The 23,964-nt window shown below is 43.1% G+C and overlaps 1 protein-coding gene across 1 annotated transcript in view; it reads left to right on the top strand.

Annotated features, from left to right (window-relative positions):
- PRICKLE2 (prickle planar cell polarity protein 2) overlaps positions 1 to 23,964 on the top strand; it is a 186,750-nt gene that overhangs the window by 108,049 nt on the left and 54,737 nt on the right. The window lies entirely within an intron of this gene.

Here is a 23,964-nt window from a genome sequence, read left to right as displayed (position 1 = left end):
GTCCCTTCTGAAATGTGCTGTAAGTAGGTCACTGCTGCTTTTATCTAACAGTGTTTCCTTTTTGCATTCTCTCACTGATGTACCTTCCTCTGATTCTCTGAGCTTCATGGGATCGTTGGCCAGCTGCAGTTTTACTCTGGCTAAAGAGAGTGCCAGCAATCAAGTTCCAAAGCAGGATTTGCTTCTTTGTGCTGCATATTCACCGAGTGCCATGTAAGGGAGCCTCAGAGGCAGCTCCTAGCCCGTGAGTCATCCGCAAGCGACCACATTCTTTCCGTAGCAGGCTGCCTTGACAAGCTTGGTCAGCCTCTTTAGAGGATGTTCACTAAATAATTCAGAAAGGCAACTTGATCTGACATCCATCTGGTTTAGGAGCCTGGTGACCTCACTGATGATTACCTGCCACTGCTACCACTCCCTGTGTAGTGTATTATTTTTTGCAGTCAAAGAATAAACAATGTAACATGAATCCCTATTGATTGACAAAAAGAACAGGAGGACTTGTGGCACCTTAGAGACTAACAAATTTATTAGAGCATAAGCTTTCGTGAGCTACAGCCCACTTCATCGGATGCATAGAATGGAACATACAGTAAAAAGATATATATATATGTATATATATACATACAGAGAAGGTGGAAGTTGCCATACAAACTGTAAGAGGCTAATTAATTAAGTAAATCAGTAATCAGTAAACTGAGCTGTTGAAAAAAGCTTGTGTACTTTTAAAATGACAGTTCCTGCAGCTGTGGGGATGAATTTGTACAAATTAGTGACCATTATAGTCAGTTTTTCTGCCTTAAAAACAGCAAAAAAGGATGTCACATTTCTTTGGCATAATTATTGCCCTTGCACTGCCTAATTTGGGAATGGGATTCGAAGTTCTGATGATAATAATTTCTCTTTTTTTAATTTCCGAATCCCGTCCCAAAGTTCTTCTCTGAACAAAATGGTAGCTCGGAGCAATAATCTCATCTGAGTGTTGGCAAGATCCATCTCCATAGTTGTAAAAGTCATTCAAGTGACCTTTATGAAACAAGCTCCGTTTGCTTGGCCAGCACCTTTCTCCTTAATGAAACACCCCTTTAAAATGCACAGTTTCGGTCATAAGAAACACAATTTGCCCTCTGGAGTTACTTGAACATGTGTGATGTTTTCACAGGCAGTAGAGCAGTTAATATGAAAGTGATGATTACAAACCCATTCAGCACCTTTCCAGAAGAGAAAAGTACATTTTCATGAGAAATTTGGAACCAAAACTTGAACAATCTCATCTGGTTTGTCTCAGACTAATAGTACTTCTTGTACAATAATTATTGTACTTGGAGAATACTTTGTCTCTCAAGTACTGGAGGAGGAAATCTGCCAGGAGTGAGGAGAAATATATGCCCTTCTATGATGCAAAGGTTTCTTCTTCTAAGCTAACCCCTAGGTTAGCTGCATGGCTATAAACATTTGTTTTATGGGGCTGTTACATGAGGTCACGACCTGCACCTTCATTGTAACATTGTGTGTCAACTAGCACCTAAAATCTTGGAATTCTGCATGTAATTGCTATTTCCAGCAGTATTTACTTACCAACATAAATAGTCAAACAAATAGGCCACAGAAGTTAGACTTGAGGAGTGGCAGGACTAGAACAGGCTGACTGTGGGAGCTAAATTGTCAGCCCCAGCTTCTGATTATGCAAAGCCACTTTTGTGGGAGCAGCTGATGCTGCCTTCAAAACAAAACAAACCGGGGGTGTGACCATTCTGAGCACAATAAAAGACCGTTAGTTCAGGTGGATCATATCTGCTCGCTCTACCACCTGATTTGCAATGGAAATGGCAGTGATTCCTATGCATGAAAAATACCTGCAGGATTAGGGTTACCATATTTCAAGTTCCCAAATAGAGGACACTGCTGGGGGGAGGGGGAGCTGGGGAGGGAGTACAATTGGGGAGGTGCTGGAGGGAGTATTTGGGGTGCTGGATGGGTCTGTGTGTACAGAGAGGGGTATTTGGGGGGTGCTGGACAGGGTACCTGCAGCCTCACACTCGAGCTGGGGGGCAGTGTCATGTTCCCTGTCACGGTGGCAGGGTGGCTAGCACAGGCCCGGGACGCAGAGCTAACCTGTCACTGCCTCCCTGCAGGCCTCTCCCCTCCCCAGGGCAGGGAGCAGGGGCTTAGCCCTGTCACCCCTCCCGGCCAGGCTCTGAGGCCCCGTGGCGGGGCAAGCAGACCGGCCAAGAGGCGCTTGGCAGCTCCGCTTACCTGTTGGGCTGGGCCAGGGCAGGCGGGATCCGGCAGCTGCAGGGGAAAGACCAATCCAGATGCAGAGATGGCCCCTTCTGAGCTTCAATGGCTGGAGCAGAAAAATCCTCCCAGACAGAGGAGAAAAAAGAGGTCATGTCCAGGAAAACCCAGATGTAGGGTCACCCTAGGATCAGGTGCATGCGTGAGGCTGGGTGCATACACTTAGGGGCAGAGCTAAAATCTCCTGCCAACACTTGTATGGAGTGCAATGCTCATTACCACGAGTCACTCCATTCAGAAGTGTGTGCATTTAGTGTCCCCAGCTCCTCAATAGTAAATACAGAAAAACGACAAGCCTTTTACTAATCTGTTTAATGAAAATTAGTGCTCACCAGGAGCTCTCATACAAAAGGCATTTAATCTTTGAACTGAAGAGTCCCTGACATCTGCTGGGAGAGACAATCCAGGAAGTTTTTGGAGAGTGTCGGGGACATCTTCCTGGTGCAAGTGCTGGAGGAACCAAATTGGGGCCGTGCTCCTCTTGACCTGCTGCTCACAAACAGGGAAGAATTGGTAGGGGAAGTAAAAGTGGGTGGCAACCTGGGGAGCAGTGACCATGAGATGGTCGAGTTCAAGATCCTGACAAAAGGATGAAAGGAGAGCAGCAGAATACGGACCCAGGACTTCAGAAAAGCAGACTTTGGCTCCCTCAGGGAACTGATTGGCAGGATCCCCTGAGAGGCTAGTATGATGGGGAAAAGAGTCCAGGAGAGCTGGCTCTATTTTAAAGAAATCTTATTGAAGGCACAAGAACAAACCATTCTGATGCACAGAAAGAATAGCAAATATGGCAGGCAACCAGCTTGGCTGAACAGAGAAATCTTCGGTGAACTTAAACACAAAAAGGAAGCTTACAAGAAGTGGAAACTTGGACAGATGACTAGGGAGGAGTATAAAAATATTGCTCAAGCATGCAGGGGTGTAATCAGGAAGGCCAAAACACAATTGGAATTACAGTTAGCAAGGGATGTGAAGAGTAACAAGTAGGGTTTCTACAGGTACGTTAGCAACCAGAAGGTGGTCAGGGAAAGTGTGGGACCCTTACTGAATGAGGGAGGCAACTTAGTAACGGATGATGTAGGAAAAGCTCCAGTAATCAATGATTTTTTTGCAGACAAGGTCAGTTCCCAGACTGCTGCACTGGGCAATGCAATATGGGGAGGAGGTGAGCAGCCCTCAGTGGTGAAAGAACAGGTTAAGGACTATTTAGAAAAGCTGGACATGCACAAGTCCATGGGGCTAGTTTAATGCATCCGAGGGTGCTGTGGGAGTTGGCTGATGTGATTCCAGAGCCATTGGCCATTATCTTTGAAAATTCATGGCGATAGGGGGAGGTCCCGGACGATTGGAGAAAGGCAAATATAGTGCCCATCTTTAAAAAAAGGAAGAAGGAGAACCTGGGGAACTACAGACCGGTCAGCCTCACTTCAGTCCCTGGCAAGGTCCTGGCAAGGTCCTCAAGGAATCCATTTTGAAGCCCCTGGAGGAGAGGAAGGTGATCAGGAACCGTCAACATGGATTCACCAAAGACAAGTCATGCCTGACCAACCTGATTGCCTGCTATGATGAGATAACTGGTTCTGTGGATATGGGGAAAGTGGTGGACGTGATATAGCTTGACTTTAGCAAAGCTTTTGATACAGTCTCCCGCAATATTCTTGTCGGCAAGTTAAAGAAGTGTGGATTGGATGAATGGACTATAAGATGGATAGAAAACTGGTTAAGTCGTCAGGCTTAACGGGTGGTGTTTAATGAGTCAATGTCTAGTTGGCAGCCGGTATCAAACGGAGTGCCCCGGGGGTTGGTCCTGGGGCTGGTTTTGTTCAACATCTTCATTAATGATCTGGATGATGGGATGGATCGCACCATTAGCAAGTTTGCAGATGATACCAAACTGGGGGATAGGTAAATACGCTGGAGGGTAGGGATAGGGTCCAGGGTGCCCTAAACAAATTGGAGGATTGGGCCAAAAGAAATCTGATGAGGTTCAACAAGGATAAGTGCAGAGTCCTGCACTGAGGATAGAAGAATTCCATGCACCACTACAGGCTGGGGACCGACTGGCTAAGCGGCAGTTCAGCAGAAAAGGACCTGGGGTTTACAGTGAACGAGAAGCTGGATATGAGTCAACAATGTGCCTTTGTTGCCAAGAAGGCTAACAGCATACTGGGCTGCATTAGGAGGAGCATTGCCAGCAGATCACGGGAAGTAATTATTCCCCTCTATTCAGCACTGGTGAGGCCACATCTGGAATATTGTGTCCAGTTTTGGGGTCTCCGCTACAGAAGGGATGTGGACAAATTGGAGAGAGTCCAGCAGAGGGCAAGGAAAATGATTAGGGGGCTGGGGCTCATGACTTATGAGAAGAAGCTGAGAGAACTGGGCTTATTTAGTCTGCAGAAGAGAAGAATGAGGGGGGATTTGATAGCAGCCTTCAGCTACCTGAAGCGGGGTTCCAAAGAGGATGGAGCTCGGCTGTTCTCAGTGGTGGCAGATGACAGAACAAGAAGCAATGGTCTCAAGTTGCAGTAGGGGAGGTCTAGGTTGGATATTAGGAAACATTGTTTCACAAGGAGGGTGGTGAAGCACTGGAATAGGTTACCTAGGGAGGTGGTGGAATCTCCATCCTAGGAGGGTTTTAAGGCCTGACTTGACAAAGGCCTGGCTGGGATGATTTAGTGGTTTAGTGGGATGATTTAGTCCTGCTTTGAGCAGGGGTTGGACTAGATGACCTCCTGAGGTCTCTTCTGACCCTAATCTTCTGTCATTTTATGAAGCCCATTTTTACCTGCATGTAATGTGGTTTTAAAAGAATTTCCAAGGAAAATTGTTACAGTAAACAAGTATAATTTGTTTCTGCTTTAAATTATCAGTCTGTAAACAAACTTCATTTTGCTCTTTGCCCGGTGGAGTTTTGTCTCATTTACTACATATTTGAATTAACATATCCTGCATTAAAGATAAAATACGTCACTTGGGGGCCTTGGCAGGCAGACTGTTCAGAGCTTTACCAAATGCTTGTGCTATATCCACATTAACCATTCAGGATTGAGTTTACAGCCAGCCTGCCTATACAGTGATGAAAGCAGGAACAGACAAAATGTGGCTATTTAGTGGAAGTGTGTGTCAGGGGAGGTTGTTTTCTCTCCTACATACTCTGTTGAATTGTGTAATTTGAGGAGGGGATAGAAACCTACCCAAATCCCTAGTGTATCCTTAGTAAAGCATTTGATACTGTTATTCTTTAATAGAATTGTGTGGAGAACTGTAATAAACAAAGGGTTTCAGTTCCTTGAGTCTTGCTGAGCTGAGCTCAGCAGAGGACCTGGCAGAGGAGACAAAAATGGCTTAAAGACAACTTTGTGTTTCTCATCCCCCATTTACATACATACACCCCTCGGGAGAGCCAGGGGTCAGTTTGGAGCAGCCTCTGGGTTCTGCCTCTGTGAATGCAACTGCAGGATCAGAGCCTGACTCCTTGCTTTAGAGTATATAACTTACTATGTAGGGCCATGTGTTTGAACCAGTAATTTACATAAAATGATGTTTTCTTTTGAAAAAATTGCTAATTCCATAAATATTTATTTCAGTAAGGTCTGGCCCAAAGGATCTCTCCTGAAGTCAGTGGAGTTATGTTGATTTAGGCCAGCTGAGGATCTGGCCCTTGGTACATTGAGTATAATCCCACATAATGAAACCAAATTTATATCACATAATAAAATCCATCGTATATGACATTGGAAACTCATCGCTAACTTACTCACCATTGCCAATAGCAAGTACTCCAAAATCCTGAGTCAGGCCCCCCAAAATCATGAGATTGGTCCAAAAGTAATACATTTTGGATTCTTTTTTATTTGCCTTCTGTTTTTTGCCTATAAGGGCCACAGTTTCAAGCTTTTGTCTTCACATATGAGGGCTAGAAACACCCTTTTTCCTCAATTGAACCTCAGATTCTGATGTAATCACATGACTCCAGGAGCTGGGCTTTAAGGAAAACACCAAATATTGTCAGTCTTGTGATGAAAGCCCAAGCGTTGACCACACTGTTTACTCTGTATGGTTTCTCTTCTTTTAAAACCATGGTGTGTGATGGGGATGCTCTTTCTACATTGACTATGTGAGCTTATTCCTGTGGTCCAGAATATGTACCTGGGATATACACAAAAGATGAAAATCACATGACTCTCTGGGCCAGATAAGTACAGGTCATAAAATATGCACTAAATAAAATGCCACCTTAATAATAACGTGTATTACTCAGAATATTTAGCTCTGCTCGTGCATATATGCTGTGTCTAAGATTAGTGGGGCATCACAGGAAATTAGTGGGGAATAAAATTAAGAGGGCATTGAAAGTTAGGAGAAAAATAAATTGTTATGAACTGTAAAATTGGTCTCTTTAATAGCCTGCTGTAATATTAGATAATGGGGTAGAACAGCTTAAATGGGATGCAGTGACTCAAGTTGGATAGTAAATTGAGATTTGGTCAGCAACAAATAAGATCATAGGTCTAGAAGGATAATTGGTATCTTCAAACCATTCAGTTTTGATTGTGGGTAGCTAGACAACAGTTTGTAATATACACGTGAGCCAGATAAAAGGATTTTCTTGTCTTTTTCTAAACAGCCTGCAGGGATTATTGATTGGTAAGAACAGCCTGATTTACATGTAAATAAATTATAGACACTGGCCAATGACAATTTGAACTGTCCAGATGCAATGACTTTGACTTGCTGACATCACTGCTTCATTAGCATGCAGGAGATGAGAGCACTGCAACAGTAAAGATTCAGGCTCCGCTACCAAGCTGGCAATTATTCTCGATGGGCTACATATTTCCTTGTTAATGTCTTGTGCTTTGGAGAGCAAATGGAATATACTCTGGCTGCCTCTAAGGGTCATTTACCAAAGCCAACATTGTGGGGTCTGCTGAAAGCATTTGGATGGCTGGAAGAGGAGATGGTAGGGGAAAACCAAAACGACCAAGCTGGAATTCTGAGGAAGGCAATGTAAGCTACAAAGCCCATCCAGACACAGGGCAAAAATCACACTTTTCCCCGCTAATGGTTCCTACAGCACATTTTCGTTCAAGCAACAGTGTGTTTTGTGTGTGTCTCTTCTAAAAGGCTTCCACAAAAGCCTGCTGCTCATTTCAAGAAGGCTCCTACCAGTGTGTGCCATGCAGTTTTGAGAACGAAAACAAGATGTTTTATCACACTGCAGTGCTGTCTGTGTTCTTGGTAGCAGCATACCCCAGGAAAGTAAACTGTGAAAACTAATATAGCAGAACAATTGAGCGGATTTCCACCCCCCCTCCTCTCCCCTCTCCCCCCACCACCACCAGACTGGCATAATCATTGGTGAGATTAGGTAAGAAATGACCTTTTATTAGCAACTTGTATTTTGTTATGTATTTTTTGAGAGAAGCTGAAGCCTGTGCTGGGGGGCAGAGGGGATAGGCACCTATGCTGTGTGTACATGTAGTGATGTGATAACTTTGCTGATTTACTGTTATTGGTACCCGTTAGAGAATTTTTTTAAACCTTGCTGTTCTTGCTGTTTGTGAATGAAAAAGGTTAATTGTTAAATTGAAGTTTACAGCTGCAGGAAGTCAAAGATAAATGCTTCAGCTTCCATAACATGTTTTTTATTTTAAAAATAATTATGAAAGGTTTTAAATAGAAATACATGCTGATCTCTCATTGGTAAATTCAGCTTCAGGAAGTCTGGAACCATTGGGTATTTTAAGCAAATTGTATACAGTACAGGTTTCTAGATGATGACATTACAATTAGGGTTATTTGTTTTATTATTTTACTGACATAATTTTGAAAACAGTTTTCAAATATTAATCATACTGCACCTTTGTTATACTGCCAGAGTACCTACTCTGTAGTTTGAGCTAGCCCTTACACCAAGAAGTTATATTTTCTAATGGAATTTTCTTTTAGTGGATTCTTCTTTATATTCCTTTGAGCGGCCATATGTGACATAGACGTGACCTGTGACCATGTAAAGATTTTAATCCAGTTACTCTTTGTTTTGTTGCCATGATTCCTGGGCTATACTAAAGACTGATTGAACCTTTATGAACCATTGAGGATTAACGTTGGACAGAATAATGCCAGAATAATTATTCACACCAGATGCAGTGTCATTCTTTTAGTTTTTAGCTCTGTTGCCTTGTACCTTACCCTACCCATTTTTATTCAGTGATTACTTTCACCTACTGTGTGAGTGCTTAAATGTCTGACCTCAGTGTGTTCTATTTATAAGGGTACTGACTTGAATCTGTGGCGAAGATTTATTCAGTAAACTGTCTGCAGTTAACAAGATTATATTTTGCTTCGTGTTTCAATCTTCTCCTGTAGTTTGTTTTAAACAACTTTATTGTACTGAACAAAATGAAATGGCTTAGCTTGTTTCCTTCAGACAGTACAGTATTTGCCAGTGTTAACCAACATGCACAAAAACCATTCTGCTGGTGACGGCATTCACAGATGGGTCAGTAATTCTGGTAAGCCTCAACTTTGAAATAATTATGATATTTCCAAGTGTGACATTGCTTATAATATTTCTGAGTATTTTGTCTGAGTATTTTGTCCAGGATATGTTAAAAGGGAACCATGTTTACTGTCTACTGCTACACATCAAAGGCTGTAAATATCCTTTTAAAGCAAAAATAGCACCATGAAGACGTCATAGTGAAACAGCTTTAATTTAAAATAGAATCGACAGAGTTCATTATAAAAAATGAAACCTAGAATGTGATGGTACACAAGGTACACAATGAAATAACTGTGGAGAGGTCAATTGTTCTGTAAATTTACAAATAAAGGACTGCATATGCTACCAAGGCCACAGTTGTCTGTCTGGAGCTCAGTAAGAGCTGTGTCCAGTTAGAAATTAAAGTATAAACCCTGGTAGAATCAAACGCTGTGAAGCAATCTTCTCCCTTATTTAGGAGATATAAAGAAATCCTTTGAGACTGGTCTACAGCGCTGTATCTTGCTGAGCTGGAAAGCAACAGAATGGTGTAATTAAAAATGTCAAAAGATAACCTACGGTACAGTGCAAGCTTTTCAAGGGACACTGATGTTTTAACAACTGAGAGCTCTCTTGGGCAGAGGGCTGCGGAATTAAAACGAGAATGGGCGTTTAGTAAAGGATTTCGCTGAGTCTTCATTATGCAAGTCTGGTTCTCACAGTGCACTTGGAATGATGTTTGTAGAACCCAGACAATGGTGTGTTTGGAGTTGCCATTATGCGTTTGAAAGGGTCTGTTCAGTTCATGAAAAGGTTAGGAATCGTGTTTTTGCTGCCATAGGGGAAGCTTCAGGAGTGTTGCCAATCACAAGTGTTCAAAACTCATGAGTCAGGCCCCTGAAAAATCATGAGATTTAAACAATAATAATACCGGTAGTGGGTGAAATCTTGGCTCCGTTGAAGTCAGTGGGAGTTTTGCCATTGATTTCACCAGGACTAGGATTTCAGACCATGATTTTCTTGGGAAGTGCGGTGCGGGGGTATTCGCCTTCTGGATTTGAGCCTTTCAGGATCACATTTTCAAGCTTTTCTCCACAATTTGAGGGCTAAAAAATGGTTGTCATGTAATCACCTGATTCCAGAAGCTGGGGCTTTAAGAAAACACTAAATGGTATGAGATTAGTGCTAAAATTGTGAGTTGACAACCTGCCTCTGCTGTGGTAGTTTATATATTTTTTTTTCCATGAGAAAGGACGGGCCCCCACAAACCATGTGTCTTCTGGACTGGCTGGACTGGGATTCAGGAAACCTGGGTTCTATTCTTGTCTCTGCCTCTGGCCTGCTGAGTGACTTTTTTCAGAGTAACAGCCGTGTTAGTCTGTATTCGCAAAAAGAAAAGGAGTACTTGTGGCACCTTAGAGACTAACCAATTTATTTGAGCATAAGCTTTCGTGAGCTACAGCTCACTTCGTCGGATGCATCCGATGAAGTGAGCTGTAGCTCACAAAAGCTTATGCTCAAATAAATTGGTTAGTCTCTAAGGTGCCACAAGTATTCCTTTTCTTTTTGAGTGACTTTGCATACATCAGTTTGCCTCCCCGTGCCTGAGTTTCCCTACCTGTAAATGAGAGACAGGGTTATGTAATGTCCTTTGCAAGTTGTTTTGAGGTCTATGGATGAAAAGTGCTCTGTAAAAGCTACATATTTATCATTATTACAAGTTCCTCATCATTATCCAGCATATACTTCATACTTATTGTCACAATTTGACTCCTGGGTGTAAGAACAAATCAGAACATTCCTATTCGGAACTCACTCTGCAGTGGTGTACAAGATTACACAAGGTCCGGGGTCCTGCAGAATCAGGTCTTGAGCTTTCGTACATTCATGGGTTTTATTCTTGGTTCTGCTCCAGTAGCGTAGGAGAGGCTGTAAACAAGGCACAAATGGTCCCAGTACATAAAGGGCTTCCCCAGACTCTGTGCTCCAACTGTTCTTGGCTAGGGAGACTGTAAGTAGCAGAACATAAATCAAGGCAGCCTTGAGGCTGCTTTAATATGTGCCAGGGACTGTGCAGTCCCCCAGTAAGTTTTAGAATCCAGGGGAGCACAATGGTAGTTTAAAGATAACTTTGCCCCCAGCCTTCTCTGTTCTAGTGCTCAGCTGAGGAGTAGAGCAGTGAGGGACTCCCGTCTCTTTCATCCTTTGCATGAATTGAAAGGCCTAATTCACAGTGAGGACAAGCTAACTGGAACATCATTTCACATTGTCAGTTTCAGCCATTAACATTGATTTAAAAGGGGGACAATTTATTTTTTCTCCTTTCCATAAAATAAATCACAGGTGAAGGAATTTTACTGAATCTTTTTCTTTTTTTTAAATAATAATTTGTGGTCTGAGACCAAGCAAGGAGAATTTCAGCCAGAAAGGGGAATTTTTCAGAGAGTTATCAATACCTCGAAAGGAAGTTATAATTAATCTTGGCAAAATTCAATTTTTATTTTTATAATGTTGACAACTACTATCAATGTTTCTATTTAAACCTTTTTTTATTTTTACAGATTTACATTTTCACAGTTGCGCAAAATTATGGGGTTTAAGCATTTTTTTTTCTCTTTGTATCCATTTCAATTTTCCCAGTTGCGGGAAATATTGAGGGGCATCATAGATGATGAGATTCAAACGTTAACCCTTAATAACCATTAAAACACAAATTGTCAACATCGCATGTCAAAACATACAAAGTAAATACCTGTAAATGCTAATAAGGTCTCAAACAGCACTTTTCTTTCGTTGCCTACCTGTAAACGGCGGTTATTGTCGATGGAAATATTTTTTTCCTTGGTTTGTGTGTGTACGATGAAATTGATGTTTCCCAACATTTACCAATAAAAATCGTACAGTCTAGTTATAATGAAAGACTTCACATAAGCTCAGCTATAACATAAGCTGCTGTTGCCCCTATAAAAATCCCAGGGAATTAAATCCAGGGAACATGAAGGGTATGTCTTACATCCCCAAACCAAGGACATTTAAAGTTTACAGTGAAAATACAGCCTGTCACTTGTCATCCTGCTTTGTTTTTCCTAGGAAGAGAAGGGCACCCCATGAAATGCAAATCCTATCTTGGGATGTGCAGCTACGCATGATCTATGGTAGCCACTACAATTATTCATATTACCGGGATGCTTTTTCCTTCTGTTAGTATTTTAATATATAGATGATGGTGCTTTTCATCTGTAAGGCTAACGGCATAACTTCCCTGTGGTGCACTGCAGTTGCTTTGCCATCAAATTCTGGACCTACAACATCCATCACTCCACAGTAGGGGGCACAGAGTGAATGTCGCAGCATGAAGGCAATCTCACCACCCCTGGCTTCTGATGTAGGGAATTAAGGCTTTAGTGCTCCAGCCCACAGATAATGCCCAGCTGCCACACTGGCCCCTTGTCAGTGGCTGGTGCAAGTTATAACTTCAGGGGCTGGCCTAGTGCACAGCTGGCCCAGGACCAGCTGAGTGTAAAGGTTGCTTAGAACATCCTGGTACCCCCATGTCCTAAGCTGCCCTGGGTGCTCCTCTGCCATAGCTGATTGTCTTAGAATAATAGAATCATAGAAGATTAGGGTTGGAAGAGACCTCAGGAGGTCATCTAGTCCAATCCCATGCTCAAAGCAGGACCAACACCAACTAAATCATCCCAGCCAAGGTTTTGTCAAGCCAGGCCTTAAAAACCTCTCAGGATGGAGATTCCACCACCTCCCTAGGTGACGCAGTCCAGTGCTTCACCACCCTTTGTTGCATATTTCTGTTGTGCTGGTACCAGATTTTTGAGCTTGCTTTTCATGATGGCAATCAGTGTGCATGCATCATGGTGGCCACCAAAGCAAAATGAACCCCACTGTGAAGGGTTACCATTTAAGGCCTCAGCCATGCAAAACTCGTTAGAGGACACAGTGGTTGCAATCATAAGGTGTCCTCTGGACTTCATTGGGAGTCCTCACAGTGGTAAGCAAACACTCTGCCAAGTAGTGTCTGCAGGAGTCTGTTTGTAACCAACAAGCTGCACGCTGCATGACAATTGTACTGATTGTTACCAGGCTTCAAAATGGTTCCATGCTGCATATTTCACACTGTCCTCTGTCACTCTGCCTGAGCAAACCGAAAAAGCTCGTTCAACTGCCTTCAGCGGTTATTGGGTAATTCAAAAATGATCATGTCTGAATATGTGTGTTTTGAGGGGCTGCAGGGTGGTTTGGCACGGGAAGTGTTTGCCCATTTTTCCCCCTAAATCAAATTCCTTGTTTCATGAGCACTCAGTGCTATGAAAACCACAGCTTGCTGGCTGCTTCTGCAACTCGAATTTCCTAAAGCAGAGGAGTGGCAGCTTTCCTTCTGCTTCCTTGTTCGGGAAGACTTAAGATACTTTGCAGAAAAATACTCTTGCTCTATACCATTTACAGCCCAGTTATACAAATGAACAATGGTACATGTTTGTTAGCTCTTTCTTCTACTGAGAGATAGTGTCATACTAATGAGCAACTGAAGGATGTGTGAAGTCAAAGAAATGTTTTGTACAAAAACGACCTGCTTTGTAGCTGAAGTCTGTGGTCACTTTGGAGCTCCCAGCAGAGTGGTGGGTAAGAGTTGAGAGTTTGGTACAAAGTACAGTGTCAGAATACAGTTGGAAAAGATTGGAGTGGGGGATCAGGAGGGATCCAACATTTCTGGTCGGCAGGACTCCGGGTCAATGCATGGTTCAAGCTGGCAGCTCTTCTTTTGATCTCTCACATGATACTCCGAGGCAGATTATATTGTTCAGCCATTTAAAAATCCTATTTCAGTCTTTGCTCTTTAACAATGCAGCACATATTTTGTACCAGATCACTATAGGAACCACTGCAAAAGTGCCTATAAAGACATACAGAAAGAGTTTGTGCTCATTAGAGAGATCATACAATTCGCTCACATAAAATGTTATTCAGGGACCCAAACTGCAACTGTTCAGAGCAAAATAATCTCTCTGGGCTTTGATGTAGCTGAATTTTAGAGCGGTGAAGTTGGAAGTATCCTGGATTGACACAGGTGAACCTGAAGGTGCATTAGGGCAATGCCATGGCCTTTCATAGACTTGAAGTTGATGGCATGCTGGAGTTTGAACACCCAGCCTCTATTTACCACTTGATTTCCAAGGGTAATTACTCTATTTGATAGAACAAGGAGTAATGGTCTCAAGTTGCAGTGTGGGAGGTTTAGGTTGGATATTAGGAAAAACTTTTTCACTAGGAGGGTGGTGAAGCACTGGAATGCGTTACCTAGGGAAGTGGTAGAATCTCCTTCCTTAGAGGTTTTTAAGGTCAGGCTTAACAAAGCCTGGCTGGGATGATTTAGTTGTGGATTAAGTCCTACTTTGAGCAGGGGGTTGAACTAGATGACCTTCTGAGGTCCCTTCCAACCCTGATATTGTATGATTCTGTGTCAATATCCAGGGGATGGTTTGCTTTCAGCTCTGTGGATTGAACTGCCAGGTTCAGTTGTGAAACCTGTTGCCATCCACAACTGCAGGGTTAATGCAGCAATATTCAAAATCCCTCTGTCTGCAGTGTCAAGAGCAACTGCAATGGTAATTCTTGGCACTGTGTTTCCACTGGGCAACCTGCCACCCCCCAGCTCCTTTCTTGGCATTTCTGTGTCAGTCCCTGATACTTCAGAATCTTTCGTTCCAGAAGGGTACTGAGGAGCACCTTTGTACTTTATGGTGACCACAGTGTGGGATCTGGCCTCAGGTTGGCTATGCTAATCTCTTAAATGCCATACATTGATTTTTGTTTTGCTCTCCTGGTGGGTCTTATGTATGAATCTTCCTCAGTCTCTCTGCCATAAACTGTTGCAACTTTAGACCTCCATATTTGACAGATCATTTCTATGCAGCCAGGCCAGGCTACAGACAGGAAATTTCACTGGGCACAACCCAAAGGGTGGTGGTTGTTTTTTAATATTACTCAAGTTGCTTAAACAAAGACATATGGAGTGAGGTACTAACCCCAGCAGAACATCCCTTACATCGGTTTATTTAGAGGTTTCTCGGTTGCTCCTGTCAATATCCGGGTGCAATGTTACAAGCACAGACAATAATAAAATCCTTGTCGAAAAGGACATTAGAACAGAACCAGCTGCAGCTCAGAAACCACAGACAGGGCTTGCAGCATGCGCCATATCCAGCACTGGACCTACAAAGAGATGTGAGTTCCAAAGCCCAACGACTTTGCCCTCCGCCCTCTCTCATTTAATTCAGGAGGGCTAGTAGCTGGAGCATCTGTTAGGGACTAGGATGTAGGTAGTCTTGTCTACTGGTCAGAGCAGGAGTCAGGTCTAGTGGGTGGAACAGGCATCCAGGGTGAGGAACGAAGCCAAGGGTCAGCCCCAGAGTCAACTGCCAGTTACTAGAGCCAGGGCTCAAGCCAAGAGTCGGAACCAGGAAACAAAGCTAAGGGTCGGAGCCAAGGGTCAAGCCAGAGTCAAGGGTCAGTAGTTGGACACCAGGGTTAGAGCCAGGACTGGTCACTGAGGATTGGAGGCAAGGATCAAGCATGGAGCAGGAGCGTGGTGGGAACAGGAGCAAAGGCGGGGGTAAGGCAGGAACCGAGCAGGAACCAGGAACAGGGTTGGGAGCAGTAATCAGGCACAAGCAGGGTCCAATGCAGCCACAACAGGAAACCACCCAGTTACTCAGACAAACTTCCTGTTCCTCCTCCTGGCTTAAATAGCATAGTTGGACCAGTTGGGGGAGCTGGGTGATCCTCCAATCAGAGCACCCGTGGTTGGGGCTATAGCCCTGGTAGCTTTCCAGGTCATCTGGTTTCAGTAGCCATTGTGTGGATGCCAGGCTGTGGCAGCTGTCTGGGACTTCCTAGGCCTGGGTTCAAGACCCGGGACATCACAGCACCTTGGAGGAAGGCAACTACCATAGTTTCACACAGGGAGAGAGGCAGCCTCTAAAGCAGAGCCATTTAGAGCTCTTCAGTTCAAACCAACACCTTAAACTTCCCTTGGAAATCAAGCGGTAGCCAGTGTAATGTGCTGTCTGCTGAAAGGCTCCTTAGCCAGCGGACTGCCGCATTCTATAATTGGCCGTGATTTCTGAATAGCTTGAAGGCATAGCCTCCAGGAAGGCTCGTTGTGGTAACCCAATCTCAAGGTGACAAAGACATGGGTAACCACAGCGAGGGCCACATCAGGAAAAAAAGAATTCAACTTTGTGCCAAGGACTGCAACTGCTGCTACCAGGATCTGCAGAGATAGCTGGGGTGTGGACATAAACATGGATGTTTCTCCCAGCTGTATTATCCGCCCCAACACAACATTTCAGACTTGTCTTAGCCACTTAGTCCTCATCTGTGTCGCAATCATCCATACTTTAGAGCAGCATGGTCTAGGAGTGGGAGTCAGGAAACAGGGTTGCTCTTTCTTGCTCTGTCACTGGTGTGCTGTGTGACCTTGGGGAAGTCACGGTCCTTCTCTGTGCCTCAGTTTCCCCATGTGGAAAAGGAGAGAGTGATGATTACTCTGCTTTGTAAAATGCTGTGGCTGCAAGTGCTATACAACAGCTAATTATGTTAATTTTTTAGCCTCAGTGAATTATTCCTTCTCCTGGCAGGGTCAGAAGAGACGGACACATGCTGAGGACACCATCCCTCCTAATTCCTGATTAGCTCCCCTAATGGTTCCATAATCGTGTTCAGCAGGAGGGGTAACAGAACTGGACCCTAAGAAACCATGCCTGAGAAATGTGCATTGGATCAGGCAGCTTTCCAGTAATCTTTCATGGTACACTGACTAATGTAACATGGCTCAGAGTTTCCTGACAATCAAAATCATTGTCCAATATTGCAAAAGATCATGAACTCATGCATATGTCAAGCAGCCTAGACGCAAAAAAGCACCCCACTAATTTTGCAAAATGTAGTTGATTGGAACTCAGCTGTAATTTTTGTTCAGAAACCAGAGAATTGGCTTTAAAGGGATTACGAAATCTCACATATTAATATGCACACAAATGTATGCAGATCCTTTATTAAACAGATGGCACAACCGTCTCTTCTCCTTACACTATGAATCAAATAGGAGCAAAGCCGGTAGCTTGTGCTACGAGTCAGGAAATTGTTGCACGTTCTCCTGGTAATGAAGTTTCTGTCTGATACGATTTACTGAATTCAGTCCCACAAGAGACAACAGAGGAAGGAGAAGTAATGCCAGGAATGCTGAGTGTTCCTGATCTGTCCCTTTTCCAGCCTGACTGATGTTAGCATCTCTGCCTTGACAATAAATCTTGCCTTGATTGTTGCTGCTGCTTCCATTTTAGACAAGATCAGACTCATACATTCCATGCATAGGGTGATCCAGTGCGGTAGGATTTACTGAAGGCTGGAGTCAAAATATAGAATGCTTATGCCCTACTGTATCCACTAGGTGTCAGCCTGCTGCCCCCACACCTCTCCTCTGCTTTGTGAAGTACAACAGGATTCCACTTGCAGAAATGTAACAACCGTGAGGAGGTTTGCGGTCCCCCATAATGGCTAGAACAGAGGGACCCTGACTTTTATTCCTGGCTTGGACTGATATTGCCTTAAGCAAGTCACATGCTTTATCATTCAGGTCTCAGTTTAGCAGTCTGCAGAATGGGTATTGTAATAAGGGTCTGACACACAGGAGTGCTGGCAAGGGTTACAGGACAAGGGTCGATCTCCATTGACCCCAGCAGCTAATCATGGCACACGTAGGATAATCTCAGATCTGTTCACCGGGGTGTTGTGTAGCTTTATTGATTTATGGCTGCAGAATCGTTGCAACATGTCATTACGATAATGCAGGAGATGGAAAAACGTGGCTAGCGGGGGCCTGCTTGCAATCATTACACATTCACAGCTGTTTCTTAATTAAAGATGGTAAACAGCAGAATACAGGAGTGAAAAAGACCTAAAGAGAGTGGCACGTTCCACAGCTGGGATCTCTGATATTTCATTAAAGGTGACCTGCAAAGAGAAACCAGAGTTAAGGACAGATTTCTAAGCTGAATGCCTCTAGTGATCAGAGGCTGTGTGTTGGAGACAGGAAGGAATCCAATACAGAAATCAATTTTAACATAAATGGTCAAAATTAGTTTCCCCATCTCCAAAACCCTCTAGCTGCCATTTGGTTATTGGACATATCCCAGAATGCATCAGCCTGGTTGGTAGGATCATCTGGCCCATAAATCTGGGCTTACCTCAGTCTTTGTTTTGCAGCTCACGTTAATGAAATATCAAAGATACCAGATCTGGGAATACTTCCCTTTTAGACATTTTTCACTCCCAGACTCAGTTGCTCACCATCTCTGTAATAACGCTAAAGAAATGAAAGAAGCTACCACTGGAGCTAGTAGTGATTCAGTGACTATGCAGTAGGCTACCAGAAATGACAAAACTGGTGGATGGTGCCTTGAAAATAACTTTGGCCAGGAAATTAAGGTTTTAAACCAGGACAGGGCAGAATAGAAGGTTTTCAGCACAGCAGGAGCTACTAGGGTTGCTATAATGACAGGCTGGGAAGAGGTATAAAATCCTGTTGCCCTGAGCTGCGCAGTACAGAATTTGGCACAACCAGGTGATTCATTTTCACCGCCAGGTTTCCCTCGACATTTGCACAGGGAGAAGTCACACTGGCAGACTCTAGTGCGTGAGTTAGGAGGGGTTTTGTAAAGTGGCCTCTTCTTCACATCCCACCTTCAAGCTTACCCCTTTCATGAATCTCTTCTCTGCCCCTCTGTCATTTGAGTGGCAGGTGCTGCCCTATGCTCATCCAATTAAAAGGCATTGCAGGTTCTTGGGAGCAAAGATCCTGTCTCACCGTATGTTGTATGAAGCACCATGCCTGTTTACAATCCTCTTAATAACTCCCTAGTACTGATAAGCACCTTCCACCTATATTATCTTTCCCCTGCTGCTATTAGAACACTGCCCTCAAAGGCTCCAATGGAGATGGAGGCCTGCCTCATTGTGCAAAATGCTGTACAAACATATAACAAAAGATCAGTGAAGCCACTGAGAAACACAGATGTGCCAGAAACTGGGAACCTGGCTGCAAACCTTGAGCTTGGATCCAGCTCCCAAACTCTGTGGATTGGGCCCATCGTTGCTACGAATTCTACTCTTCTTGTTCTCATCAGCTCACTGTTGCAGTAATCTTCGTGGGGCAGCCGAGCTGTACAACAATGTGGTGGGGTTAACGTGGCTTATCAAGAGAGCTTGCACTGAGCCTTTGTTCTCCACAGGCCAGTCTGAGCTATTCTTGCAGTCAGTAACTGTATGAATGTTGATTATTTTTCTGAGAGGCAAGTAGGTCCCCTTTAATTTGAAGCCCACGGGTCAGATTCTATTCAGCTATTCCATTGTGGCCAGTGGAGAGAGTGTTGATGTAACTGAGAACAAAGTTTAGTCCCATCTCTGCAGAGTGCAGCAGCAGTTACACCAGGAAAACAACAGAAAGACAGATGTTGAAAATAAAATGCCTCCATCCTGTAACTTCGTCAAATGAATTGTTGACCCCGGGTAGAACAAATTTTTCAATGCGTTTAGGGAGGTTACATCTTGGTACCATGTGAAGTCAATTCAACAAGGGCTTCTTTCCAACAAAATATGAAAGCGGGAAATGGTATTTTCTTCCTATTTACCTCCCTCCTTCCTGGGCCTGCTGCAAGGCAAACAAGTGTGTAGCTCCTTATAGAATAGCAACACCAAGGCTGTTCTGTAGCTCAAGCTTCAGTAGCTGAGCAGTCGGCATCCTGCTTCCTCTTTTCTTTATTCCCCTTTCACAAGCTATTAATATTTTTCAAACCCTGAGATTTCCCCGAATCCCCTGCATCAGTTGGTCCCACACCCATTCTTGAATTCGCAGCACTGCCAACACCCATGATTTTATTGCAAGTCTTATGATATCTTTCTCTTAAAGCCCCACTTCTTGGAGTCAGGTGTTTCCATGAGGATCTCTGCTATCATTTGAAGAAAAAAAGTTCTAGTCCTCAGGGTTGTGCAGAAAAACCTGAAAAGGTGAAACTGAAAGGCTCAAAAAAACCCAAACAGAAAGTAAATAAAAAGAACCCCAAATTATTATTTTTTAAAAACTCGCATGATTTCTAAGGTAATCTCATGATTTGGGGGGGCTGACTCATGGTTTCTGAATGCTTGAGGTTGGCCATGTTGAACTTGTCTCCCAAAGGCATCTCTGAAATCAAAAAGCATGTTAGAATAGCTACTTATGAGCTTCTAACATCATATAAATTACCATAGGGCAAGCATTTCCCTAACACAATTTGGCAACCCCTCCCCCCACTGCCATCAGTGGGGATTGTATGTGTGTATTCCAGGGCAGAATTAGACCCCTACTATTAAAAGACTGACACCAAAAAGGCTTGCTTTGGAATGAAGATGAGATTTCTAGAAAGATGCTGAGTGATTGGCTTAATTTTCTTCTCCTTAGCAAATGCACGAACTGTTTTCTCAGACAGCCTTGGGTTCCTCTGCATATGTGGAAAAGTTATGCTCTGCCCAGAACTTTAAAGATAAAAGTCTTTCTTAATCAAAACATCACTATCGTTAAGTCAGTGCTGCCGGCTGGACAAAATGAAGTTAATGGGTTTACCCCGCAGTGAAATATGTGGCTATACCTGCTCTGGCTTACTCTTTATATGGTAATGTATTTGGCATGCTAGCTAAGAACCTCGAGCTTGTCCAGACTCTCATATTCTTACCTCATATGTACAACTGGCTAAATACCATCTTTGCTACTGTCAATGAGTGTTCCAATTGCTTTGGTTTGCAAGGACATGGTGTTAGTGATACTGTATACAGAGGTGAGCATTCATGGGGCCAGACTCTGATCAAATGAGAACTAACTCCATTGATGTCACTGGAATTACACCAGTGTGAAACCAGAGTCAGAATCGGGTCCCTTTTGCCTTTCAAATATAATACTGGCACTGTCTTGTCATTTTCGTCATCTTTCTGCATAATTAGATACACCTACAATACATAGGTGTACCTGCTTATTGCACCAATCATTGATATGCCTTTGCCCCATCAGTTTCATCTCTCAGAGGTGAAGTTTGGAATCTTCACATTTCTATCAGATTTGCATTAAGGGAGATTATTTTTTAATTGAATTGGGCTAGAAACTCATAAAACAATGATAAATATGTCTACCTATATAGAGAACAAATGGGGGTTATATTTTAGTAAAGAAAGGTACCCATAAGGTGTTGCGTTTCGCCATCATGAAACATCAGATCCCAACATTCATAAAATAAAGTTTTCAGAAATATTATTTTCTCAGCTTTCAATTAAATGGTCACACAATAAATTGTAATGGTTCAGCGATACCAGACCCAAGGGCATTCTGTACAAAATGATAGGGCTGCAGCCCAGTCTGACTGATCATTGTGTACTGGTTGACAAGATGCTAGTGAGTCAGAGACTGGAGAGTGGGGTTGTTTAGGATGGTGTAATGAGAGGAAAGGTAGAAACTTCAGCTCCCTGATGGCAAGATCTTGACATCTGTAAAATCTTCCCAGAGAAGTGATAGAGGTCCCATCCTCTCAGACATTCAACACTGAGATGGACAAAGCCTTAGACGGCTCAGTGTCCAGAACAATTCCACATGGCTGGGGAGATGAACTAGATAAGCTATTTAATCTTTGCCTCTCCAACTCCTCTGATTATATGAACCATTCTTTATACATACAGATGTTTTCCTGCTAGGAGATTGCACAGACCCACAGTAATTGGGAGACCAAACATCCTCCCTTCATAGATTATTTTTAATACACAGACTACAGTGTGAAATGAACAGCATCCCTAAGGGAAGGGACAAATTCATCTAGTGTAGTTGCACCCAGGATAAACTGAGTCCTCTCCGTAAGAGTGAAGGTCTGCGGCCGGGATCCCTTAATGGGTGAACATGTACACGTATGGTAACAGCAGTGGGGACCATCCTTTTGTTCTGCGTTTGTGCAGCACTTAGCACAATGGGGTGCGGGTCCGGCACTAGGGCTTCTGAGTGCTCGAGTAATACAAATATCATAATAATAATTAATACCTGAAATTTGTAGGAAGCAAGGCTATGTATGAACAAGCTTCCTGGATTTTTTCCTCACAAGCCGAGTTGTATATAGACATGGTATCAGTGATGTGATGAGACCCAAGGTAGGATAAAGCAAGGATTCTGACTGACCATTTATTTTTTTGTGCTGCCGCCTCTCATTTTTTTAAAACAATCATCATCAATGCCCAGTTTACCTCATTTAATAACAACTGAAAACTTTAGTCACGTTCTTGGCAGTTAAGTACCATTCAATATTGTGTCCCTATCGCTGGACTGGGGTGAACATAGATTGGGTTTTTTTTTTAATGTTACAATGTTTGTACTTTCAAACATCTTGCTGTCCGTACGATGTCACAATTACACGATCCTGTGCCTTGTGTAAAAGGCGGACCGATCTATGACAGTGTTCTGGTTTCAGGGTGAGCTACTCCAGTTCCTCCGGAATGGATGTGATTAGAAGCCCACAGTGAAAAACAGTCTAAACATTCACACTGGGGCCTGCGCCGACTCCCACTGACGTGTATGGGGGGAGCATTGCTGTTGATTTCAGTGGGAGTAGGATCAGGCCCCTGGTGAGAGGTGACCATGACACGTAAACTGGAAGAATATAAAATATTAAAAGTAGCATCAGAGCCTATTACTAGTAATAACCAATTGGCTGAACAGTGACAATGTTTATGACATGAGCAGTATGGGGAGAGATTGTAAAGCCCATTTCCATTGTGCTTACTTTACTGCTACTTTAATATCTGCTGATTATAATACAAGCTCTTTCCTTTTAACTGCTCTTCTGTTGAGAGATACCTACAGGAATTCAGTCAATGAGAGAGCTGCTATATATATGCTATATGCTGTAGCTCACGAAAGCTCATGCTCAAATAAATTCGTTAGTCTCTAAGGTGCCACAAGTACTCCTTTTCTTTTTGCGAATACAGACTAACACGGCTGTTACTCTGAAACCTGGCTATATGTTCTGGTTCTCTTCTCTGCCTTCACCATTGTCTTCATTTTGCCCCTGATATTGGAGTTTATTTTGTTCGTTCCCAATGCTTTAAATATTGTGGTGTTGGCTGGCTGGAAGAACGTGATTGCTATCCTGATAATTAAATTTTGTAAAACAGAACTAAACCCTGCTAGAATACATATCAAATTCTGAAATGCTAAGTCTTAGCCTTTAAAAACATTATTTATTCCCACCACATTGTTGCATGTTGAGCTGCTTCTAATCATATCATAAAATGTGATGGAAACAGTTGTGAAACCAACTGCTCTGTTTTTCCACAGTAGCTGATTAATTAAAGTATTCACAAAAAATTGTGCCTTGATTACTTTTTAAGGTAACAGCCACAGGCTGTACTGAGCCCCTTTGATGGACTGGATGCAAGCCAGATGCATTCTGTGCATTTGGTCGGTGTGTATTTTAGATTTGATGAAAAGTAGGAAATGGGAAAATCTGGCAGATCTCCCTGGCTTGACTTAACGGAGCCTCTTGACTTTTGCTAGAGTGCATTTTTTGTGTTATGGAAGGGCTCAGTGGAAATTTAGACTAAAATTGGATCAGACTGCTAATATTCTTAGCTGTCTTTGAAGCAAAGGCTAAAATGAAATAAGGAAGTTTGGGATGAAAAGGCCACAGAGTCTACCTGTTCCTGCTTTCGGGTTTTCCTTGGCTGTAAATTCTAGCAAAAGAAACCAGCAATCTGTAAACCCATTCCTTCCCTTGTTTTCTGTATTGCCTCATCGTTTTCTGAGTAACAGATAGCAGGCTTGAATCTGCCCTCTGCTGCAGTAGTGTAAATCATAGCTGAAGTCAATAGTGCAAGTGAGCACAGAGTCTTACACATTAAACGTAAAGCACACACTGATAGGCCACGTTACAGAAAAGCATTGTATCTTCCCATACCGCCCATAACAACCCAGTTTATCCCAGCTCCGCTCCCTCTTCTCCAAATTCCAGTCCCCCAGTGTGAATCATACCCAGCAACCTCCCTGGTTACACAGTCTCCCATCACTCCATTCACTGAATGTGATTCATGTCCTTGAA

Source organism: Eretmochelys imbricata, chromosome 7 (genome assembly GCF_965152235.1).
Source record: "Eretmochelys imbricata isolate rEreImb1 chromosome 7, rEreImb1.hap1, whole genome shotgun sequence".
In the NCBI taxonomy this organism is placed as follows: Eukaryota; Metazoa; Chordata; order Testudines; family Cheloniidae; genus Eretmochelys; species Eretmochelys imbricata.
Note: the sequence above shows the minus strand (reverse complement) of the source record. Positions and strands in the feature narration are given on the sequence as shown.